This window comes from Dama dama, chromosome 33, assembly GCF_033118175.1.
Source record: "Dama dama isolate Ldn47 chromosome 33, ASM3311817v1, whole genome shotgun sequence".
Lineage (NCBI taxonomy): Eukaryota > Metazoa > Chordata > Mammalia > Artiodactyla > Cervidae > Dama > Dama dama.
This window is the reverse complement of record NC_083713.1, coordinates 10605223-10615614: the sequence shown is the minus strand read 5'-3', so window position 1 is coordinate 10615614 and position 10392 is coordinate 10605223.

Here is a 10392-nt window from a genome sequence, read left to right as displayed (position 1 = left end):
CTCCGTTGGGATGTGGTCTGGAGGTCAGAGATAGGTGATTTACAGTTTAGCTACTGCTGTTAACTGCCTTTATCCTTTTCAAGCCCTCTTTCCCCCCGTTTCTTTCACAACACTTTCAAGTCCTTTCTCTTCACTCCTAGAGAGGTTTTGGTTTGTCTTCTAAAGTTGGAAAATAGGGTAATGTACCCACACGTCCTTGAGAAGTAAACCAAGGCACCCTCACATGAGGCACACACAGAAGAAGGGAACTGAGGAATCAAACACCTCCACATCATGGCAGTCTCTTCCAGGAGATGAATTTTGTTGATAGGTCCTCAAGCAAGGCACCAGAGGTTCACCGCAGAGTCTCTTAGCAATGAGGACCCCCAAGTGCTTTACGTTAATTTGCACTTGCCACCAGAGAAGTGTTGTGCTGCCCCCAACTTCCAGGTAGCTTAAAGGAGATTCGGTTGGTTAAATAAAAAATTACTTCCGGCCCACACTGTCTGAGAAATGTTTGTTGGAATAGTAGCTAAGTCATGCACATTTCACAATGTCATGTGGAGACTCTGTTTTCCATCGTTGTCAGGGAGTCCTCAGAAGTCAAAATGAGAGAATGGGGGCAAAAAGAAGAGGTGGGAGACTACCGTGACGCATGTGGATAAGAAATTTGGAAAGAAAGCAAGCAAGATCCATAACACCACAACCACAACCAGTCCTTATTAGTGGAAATGGCTAAGATAATTAGTTGGGGCTTATGAAATGGAAAGGCATTGAGAATGAAAATGGAATAAAACTCCTCAAAATACACACAAAATACAAAATGACAGTAATCTCCTGGCCTTGACAGTCTAGATTACAAAGCACTGCTGAAGTCACAAGACCCGACAGGCTATTTATTCCTCCTTCTGAGGAATTACTTGATTGGTTGAAAATTAAGATTTCTTTCAAGTTGTATGTATCTTTTCCAGAATTTAGACAACACAAGTTTCCTGTCAATATGATCATAATGAAGGAAGTCATGCAAGTTTTAAATCAGTTTACCAAAAAATGCCCTATAAAATGTTTTCTAGTTCATTCTCCAAGTTTTTAAATTAAATAGGTTACCTAACTTTTAAAAAATTCCAGCCAGAATAAAATGTGTATTTTAATTTAAAATTGATAAGTAGTTATGGCTACAAAAAAAGTTTTATTATTTTAAGTTGTGTTTAACTTACCCGTCAGGCATCCTAAGTTTCCTCTGCTGTATCTGATGTGCTCACCAGGACAAATAAGTGCGGAATAAGCAATGGTCACTGCAACACTGCTCTAAAGAAAAGTAATAGGGTTATCATCAGCAATTACAGGAAGAGCTTGGATCCAGGACAGAGCTGCTGTCGGGTGTGAAACTGTTTAGCCTAACGTAGGAGTGATAAAGCCACACTGCCACTCAAGAACCTTTCTCAGTGTTGCAGGCATATCTCGAGAACTGTTGGCCATTTCTTGAACCTGTAATTGACTGGACCCTTGAGGAATTTACCTTCAGATATCTAGTTTAAGTTATGAACAGATAATTAAAAAATAAGTATCCTCCCATGTTTCCATTTTGTTGTATTATTTCACAAGATTTTACCTTGCAAAGTTTCTCATGAATGCTCCCCTCTCACTCTCTCTCCCTCTCATACCCACACACACAACAGATACACTTCAGTAGTCTTCTACCCCTAGTTGTTAAATTAAAGACAGAATTCGTAAGATTCCAAAAGAAATACATTCCTAAGACAAATCCATAGAGATAGAAGGTGTTTGAGGGAGAGGAGTATGGGTAGTAACTGCTTAACGGGTGTGAGGTTTCCTTCTGCAGTGATGAAAATGTTCTGGAATTAGACAGTGGCAATGCTTGCACAACATTTGCATATACTAAAACTTACTGAAATGCATGCATTTCGTGTTATGTCAGGTTTACCCAATTTTTTTTTTTTTTTTTAAGAAATGCATTCATTTATGGAAAGTTTGCCATTTTTCAATAGTAGTATTCATTGGGATAAAAGTAAACCAAAAGTGGTCTTAGAAAATCTTGAAAAGAAAGAGAACTTGAAGGAGAAAAAGAGACATTTTGTCCATCACACTCACTGGAAACCCAAAAAAACATGGCACTGCATTTGCTGTTTAGTTTCTCTGTGTGCAGGCAGAAAATACATACAAATTTCATTTAATGAATGTTTCAACCTCTCAACTTTTGCCATAGGTAGTTTCATTTGCTGTCAAATCTGTTTCTTTCATGTTACCATTAGGGCCCATTTTCTTGTATGCTGTCTTTAGAAACAGAAGACAAACACTTAGCTCCACAATATTCCCTTCATATTCTCCAAACCTCGCTTGGCTTCACCCAGCCTTGCCGTCCTCGGCTTAAAAAAAACAGGGATGGATTTCTCTGGTATTCAGTCATTTTAACTGATCTTCTTGGTAACCCTTTTCAATTGCACCATTTGCTTGCAAGGCCTTCCCAGGAGACAGCACATAGGGCCTAACTCATTTGAGTAGAGTTCCCATGTCATAGAGGCTCATATTCTCAGTCATCTGCCTCAGACACTCCACACTGCATCCCTATTTCTGGGCATCACCCTGAAGCTGATTCCCACCAAGCTGGCCATACACTTACGCATGAAGTTTGCATTCTGGACTCAACAAAACGTTCAGGTGGCCTAGACTATGTCCCTTTGGAATATAGTCCACATGTCCAGTGTAAGAGTCTCTGTTTTCCAGCTCCTTCCCCACCCCAATCTCTTACTGATGTGATCATTGTGCCTGCTCTTCTGTTTGTTTTTTATTTCAGTAAATACCACTTCCATAGTGTTGATTTGTCCCTTAACAGTTTCATCAGATACCCAGTTGTGACAACATGTCAGTTATGAGTGCAGCATAGTAAAAGATAATGGTGTCTCACAGCCATAAAATCTTGATTAATGGTATCCCTCATCTTGGGTCCTTGAATTTGCACACAAATAGACCCTAATATGATAAATAAGACCCTTATCATGTGCGCTAGACACAAACCTCTGGTTTAATGCAATTAGAAAATATTAACCAGAGTGATTGTTTAATCATTTAAGGATAATTAAAAATACAATGAGGTGGTCTTCACAAAGGTGTCTGTCAGAAATGTTTTACTGCAATGTTACCTGCATTGAGCTACATGTATAATAAAAGGTATCACATGTGGAGCACCGTGGCAGATATTAAACAAGGGGCTTATCAGATATTATCTTGTCTCATCTTCACAACACCCCTGTGAAGTATACTATTATTATCCCCATTGTACACAGAAAGAAATTGGAGACTCAGAGAGGTTAAATAACTCATCTAAGGTCACTCAGTTAGAAAGGATTCAAGCCTAGACTTGTCCAGTTGCAAAGCCCTTGCTCTTTCTGCTTTGTTATTCTGCCTGTCACCACCTAATAAGCTTGGGACAACGCAGGTGATGCCAATAAGCATAAATAGGGCCTTTTCCTGTTGGCTCCCTTAGAGATGATGGGGACTCAGGCACCAGTAGGGAACTGGAACTAAGCATTGACCAGTGGAGGCCCATGTAAAACTGGATGGGAAGAGTATATCAGAAGTAATGCTATCTCTTTCATGGGGTTATTGCTAAGTTGCTAAGTTGTGTGCCACTCTTTGCAAGCCACGGACTGCAGCATGCAAGGCTTCCCTGTCCTTCACTCTCTCCTGGAGTTCGCTCAAACTCATGTCCTTTGAGTCAGTGATGCCATCCAACAATCTCTTCCTCTGTCACCCCCTTCTCCTCCTGCCCTCAATCTTTCCCAGCATCAGGGTCTTTTCCAATAAGCCAGGTCTTCACATCAGGTGGCCAAAGTACTGGAGCTTCAGCTTCAGCATCAGTCCTTCCAATGAATACTCAGTGTTGATTTCTTTCAGTACTAACTGCTTGGATCTCCTCGCTGTCCAAGAGCCTCTGAAGAGTCTTCTCCAGCACCACAATTCAAAAGCATCAATTCTTTGGTGCTAAGTCTTCTTTATGGTCCAGTGCTCACATCCATAATGACTACTGGAAAAACCATAGCTTTGAATATACAGACCTTTGTCAGCAAAGTGATGTCTCTGCCTTTTAATACACTGTCTAGGTCTGTCATAGCTTTTCTTCCAAGGAGCAAGCAGCATTTAACTTCATGGCTGCAGTCACCATCTGCAATGACTTTGGTGCCCTAGAAAATAAAATCTGTAACTGTTTCCACTTTTTACCCATCCTTTTGCCATGAAATTGGATGCCATGATTTTAATTTGTTGAATGTTGAGTTTTAAGCCAGCTTTTTAACACTTGTCTTTCACCCTCATCCAGAGGCTCTTTAGTTCCTCTTCACTTTCTGCCATTAAAGTGGTATCATCTGCATATCTGAGGTTGCTGATATTTCTCCCAGCAATCTTGATTCCAGCTTGTAAGTCATCCAGCCTGGCATTTCTCATGATGTACTCTGCATATAAGTGAGATAAACAGGGTGACAATATACAGCCTTGAAGTCCTCCTTTCCCAATTTGGAACCAGTCCATTGTTCCATGTTTGGTTCTAACTATTGCTTCTTGTCCTGCATACAGATTTCTCAGAAGACAGGTAAGGTGGTCTGGTATTCCCATCTCTTTAAGAATGTTCCACAATTTGTTGTGATCCACATAGTTAAATCTGCCTGCAATGCAGAGTCAGCATGCAATGCGACAGACCTGGGTTTGATTCCTGGGTTGGGAAGATCCCCTGGAGAAGGGAACAGCTACCCACTCTGGTATTCTGACCTGGAGAATTCCATGGCCTAGTCCATGGAATCCCAAAGAGTTGGATACGACTGAGTGACTTTCACTCACACAGTCAAAGGCTTTAGCAAAGTCAATGAAGCAGAAATAGATTTTTTTTGGAATTCCCTTGCTTTTTCTATGATCCAGCAGATGCTAGCAATTTGATCTCTGGTTCCTCTGCCTTTTCTAAATCCAGCTTGTACATCTGGAAGTTCTTGGTTTATGTACTATTGAAGCCTTGCTTGGAGGATTTTGAGCATTACCTTGCTAGCATGTGAAATGAGCACAATTATATGGTAGTTTGAATATTCTTTGGCATTACCTTTCTTTGGGATTGGAATGAAAACTGACCTTTTCCAGTCCTGTGGCCACTGCTGAGTTTTCCAAATTTGTTGGCGTACTGAGTGCAGCACTTTCCCAGCATTATCTTTTAGGATTTGAAATAGCTCAGCTGGCATTCCATCACCTCCCCTGGTTTTGTTTGTAGTGATGCTTCCTAAGGCTCACTTGACTTCACACTCCAGGATGTCTGGGTCTAGGTGAGTGGCCATACCTTCATGGTTATTTGGATCATTAAGACCTCTTTGTACAGTTCTTCTGTGTATTCTTGCCACCACTTCTCAATCTCTTCTGCTTCTGTTGGGTCCATACCATTTCTGTGCTTTACTGAGCCCATCTTCGCAGGAAATGTTCCCTTGATATCTCCAGTTTTCTTGAAGAGATCTCTACTCTTTCCCATTCTATTGTTTTCCTCTATTTCTTTGCACCGATCACTGAGGAAGGCTTTCTTACTTCTTGGTGTACTTAGAACTCTGCATCAGGTATTGCTTTCCCTTTCTCCTTTGCCTTTCACTTCTCTTATTTTCTCAGCTATTTGTAAGGCCTCCTCAGACAACCACCTTGCCTTCTTGCATTTCTTTTTCTTGGGGGTGGTTTTGGTCACCAGCTCCTGTACAATGGTATGAACCTATGTACAGAGTTCTTCCGGGAGTCTGTCTACCAGGTTTAATCCTTTAAGTCTATTCGTCGCCTCTACTGTATAATAGTAAGAGATATGATTTAGGTCATGACTGAATAGGCTAGTGATTTTCCTTACTTTTTTCCATTTAAATCTAAATTTTGCAATAAGGATAGTCAACAAAAGAGTCCAAAATGCAGTACTTGGGTGCAATCTCAAAAATGGCAGTCTTTGTTCATTTCCAAGGCAAACCATTCAGCCTCACAGTAATCCAAGTCCGTGCCCCAGTTCCTGATGCCAAAAAAGCTGAAGTTGATGGGTTCTGTGAAGACCTACAAGACCTTCTGGAACTAACACCAAAAAAAGATGTCCTTTTCATCATATAGGGGATTGGAATGAAAAAGTAGGAAGCCAAGAGATACCTGGAGTAACAGGCTAGTTTGACCTTGGAGTACAAAATGAAGCAAAGTTTAACAGAGTTTTGTCAAGAGAATGCACTAGTTATGGCAAACACCCTCTTCCAACAACCCAAGAGATGACTCTACACATGGACATCACCAGATGGTCAATACCAAAATCAGATTGATTATATTCTTTGCAGCCAAAGGTGAGAAGCTCTATACAGTTAGCAAAGACAAGACCTGGAGCTGACTGTGGCTCAGATCATCAGCTCCTTATTACAAAATATCTGCTTAGGTCTCTTTAGTCTAGAATGTGCTTTGATGTTTTCTTGCTTAATCGTCTAATAATTGTACAACATTTTGATCATGGCCATCATACATCAAGTTAATCCCAGAAGTCCATGCCTATGCTCACACACACACACACACACACACACACACACGATACGTGTCCCTCTAGAAGCAGGAAAGGTTTTCAGTGATGGGAGCTCGCAATGTAGGATATTATGGGTTTGGAAAGGGGACTGGGTTAAAGAGAATTTAAGGGGCAGAAGATAAAAGTGAAAAAAAGAACAGGGAGAAAGAGAGTGGGCAGCATGGTACATCAGAAACAAACTTCAGATTGGAAATCAGGAGACAAAGTTCCATCTTTCCTAATTGGCAGCTTTGTGTCCTTGGGCAACTTACTTTACCTCTATCCAAGGTCTGTTTTCTTGTTTGTAAATGAAGGCTTTAGTTGATCTCTGAGGTCAAATTCATCAAAATTGTCTGATTCAATAACAGTAGTTAGCCTCAGTGATTTTTATTTTCCTCTCAATAATTTTCCACATTATGAGCATGTATTACTTACATACCTTTAAAATGAGCATGTATTACCTATATATTCAGAAACAAAAAGATTAAACTTTCTGTGGTCTAATTCCTTCAACCACAGAAAGGCTTTCTTGTATCAGTTTATGCCACTTCAACCTTTGAACAGGACTAAATGTAAATTATCTTCAAGGACAATGATCCATAAAGTACTAATTAAATTAATTAAGGTTTTTTTTTTTAAAAACTGAGTTGCAATAATGTGTTTAAAGTAACTCTCAATAAATTTTTCTGCCACATATATGGTATTATTTTATTCAAGAGGAAAATGGATGATAGCTTTCTAGTTTTAATATTGCACTCAAATTGATTTCATTATTATATCTCTGGGGAATTTTGAGCTAGTTATTAAAGTAATGTATGATCCTTGTTTATTTTTAGACTACTTTACTTATCTACTGGGTCCAAATATTTATAAAATAGAAAGTAATATCACCAACTAAGAGACCTTGGTTTGGTAACTCTTTTGGTGCTTCTATAATTTTCTTTTTATTGTCTAGTCCATCAGCCATCTGAAATTAACAATAGATTTTTTCTTCCTGAAAAACATTGTATTTACATGTGAAGACTGGTTTTCCATACATACCTATAGTTGCCAAAAATATTTAAAAAATATGCTGCTAGGACTGATGGACAAAAATATTTTCAAGGCTATCACTCTCAAAGAAGGTGTTCTCGAACTTTTGGATTTCCTTTGGTTTTGGAAGTCCAGCTTAGGCCAGCTTCAGCTTCTTCAAGAGTTGTTTTCTTAGATTCATCTGACCCTCCATCAACACTGCCCGTGAGTCTCCCCTTTTCCACCCCCACCCTCTCCCTCTGATAGACATTAATGGCCAATTACTGTGCTATGGCAAGCTCAGCATCCCATTTCTTGTGGTCATGAGGTGTGTACATCTTGTCATCTACTTTGTGTTCCTAGCATTAAAATGCGTCCTTAAGAAGTCACACTAGAAAACATTAATGTTTTGACTAATTTAAAACTACAAATGAAAAACACCTGGGCTACAATTATCAGTTTATGAGGACATAGGGTATCATTAAATGAGTTTGCTTGTTTCTTCTCAGCGCCAATTACTTAGACATGCCTAATTTGTTTTTCTTCATGTGAGCAATCGATTGCCCTTTAAGGTAAAGTGGACTGGCCTATAATGATGATTAATTTGTGTCAGCTGTTCACAGGGTGGACCATCTAAGCTAAAGTTGAGTACTAAGGATAAAATGGTTGAGGGAAGGTTCATATTTACATCATAGAAATCTCTTCAGTCTACTGAAAAAAAAGTCTCATTATAGTTAGTAGTTGACCAGCTCTTTAGCAAATTAACTACATTCACTTACCTATTGTGAACTTATACTGAGTTGGTGGATAAATATTTAGGAAATAATTCCTCACTAAAATCTCATTAATTATATTAAATTAGTATTTATCTTTATTTGATTGTGCTATATGGTACCAAGGGAAATCTGGCATATTTTCTCTTTCAACTGTTGACACTTTTTTAAAGTAAGAGTATATGACAATTCTCCTGATTTATTCTATTTCAAAGGCTGCTTGGCTCATCAATGCCATTTGTTCCAAACAGTTTTGCAAACCATAACAGTATATAAAGGCCCCAAGGGACAAAAGTCCCAGAAGTGCCCTAACCATGCCTTTTGGTCAAATTAAGTAGCTATCTTCTTTTAGAAAAAGATCAAAATAGTTGTTTTGATACTTTCAATTCAAAACACTTTCATGTTTGTAAAAAGACAGTTTGGCTTACATTACTAAACCTAAAAGTCCAGCCAAATATATAAACCTAAAAGTTCAGCCAATGGCTCAACCAACAAAAGAGTGGGTAACCATTTCTGGGGTGTTTATAAGGATTACTGGTCAAAATATCTCTCTGATAAATTTCCCTTTATCTATATATGTTCAGGTCAACTCTGGGTATAAATTTTGTTCAAATTATCCCTGTGTAACTTACTTCCTCAAGGGAAAGGAAACATCGCTACTGAAATCCATTTATTTTGAAATTAAAAGAGAAAAGAAGATCCTTCTGATACTTAGTCCAGATTCTCTGAACTTAAATTTCATTTGCTGGCTCTGCTGTTAAGAAGTTAGACCCTGTTGTTTAAACTATTCCCGAGAACAGGACTCTAAATATCAGAAGGAGCTAACCTGGATCCAAGATTTAGTCTTCAACTTTGGAACAAAAGGATAATTTGTAAGAAGATGACAACGGCTTGCTTCTTTGTCTTTAAGGAAGTATTAATAGTAAGACATAGGGGTGGGACATGCTGTTCTTCACTAGACAAATCTGAGTTCAATCAATCTACTTCCTGTTAACTATGTGATGAGATTACAAACTCTCTGGACTTCAGCTTCCCTTTTGAATAAAATGGAGATAGTGGTGTCTCTTTGCATAGGCAATGGAAGGAATAAATGAAATGTCTTTGGTACATGGTGAACCTCAAATGTCAATTTCTGCATCAGAACTTAGAGATAGACACCTTAGAAACCTGCTAAGAGTTATATTTTCACTGATCTCCACATTTTCTCAATCTGTACTTTGATTTTGTAACATAAGTTTATTATCATTCCCTATCTGCAAAAAATAGTCCATTTGTTTACATTCATTATTTTATTTACCTTGAAATCTCATTTTCAAACTGTCAGAGAAGAATCCTGATTAGAGTTCTTAAAAGTTGTTAAAGTTCATGCTCACTTGTTCTGCTTTCTATAATTTCATTGTCTTCAATAATTCCTCCTTTAAATCTTTCTATTTACAAATTAAAGTCCCACATTAGGGGTTAGAACTCATTGAAAAATTATCGACCAGTCTTCCTTCTGTTCTTATTAAGGAGTTGGGTAGTACTGACGGGCCAAACCTCCTAGATAATTTTACAAACAAGATGTGGGCTGTAAAATGGGTCTGCACAACCTGGCCTAAAAGCAGGGACGCAAAGGCGGGTTGATTCATTAGCCACTGGTTGAATAACTCACCCCATTTCAATCGAATTGCAGGAAAACATGTTTGTCTTGCTTAACATTGTGTTTCCAGTGTCTAGCAGAGTGATTATCACATGGCAGCTGCTTAAAAAATGTTTGTTGCCTGAATCAAGGAATGGGCAAATAGATGCCATTAAGAATGGACCTATGTATACTCTGTTCAATGTTATGTGGCAGCCTGGATGATGAGAGGGGAGTTTAGTATACATATATACATATGGCTGAGTCCCTTCACTAATCTCCTGAAACTACCACAACATTGTCAATCGACTATAACCCAATACAACATAAAAAGTCTTAAAAAAAGAATCTACCCATGTGTTTGCTTTGGTACTATACTATATGTTATACCTGGTTATACCTGTTAATAATGCTTTCAACTGCAAGTCAGAATGCCTATCCAACAGTGGCCTAAA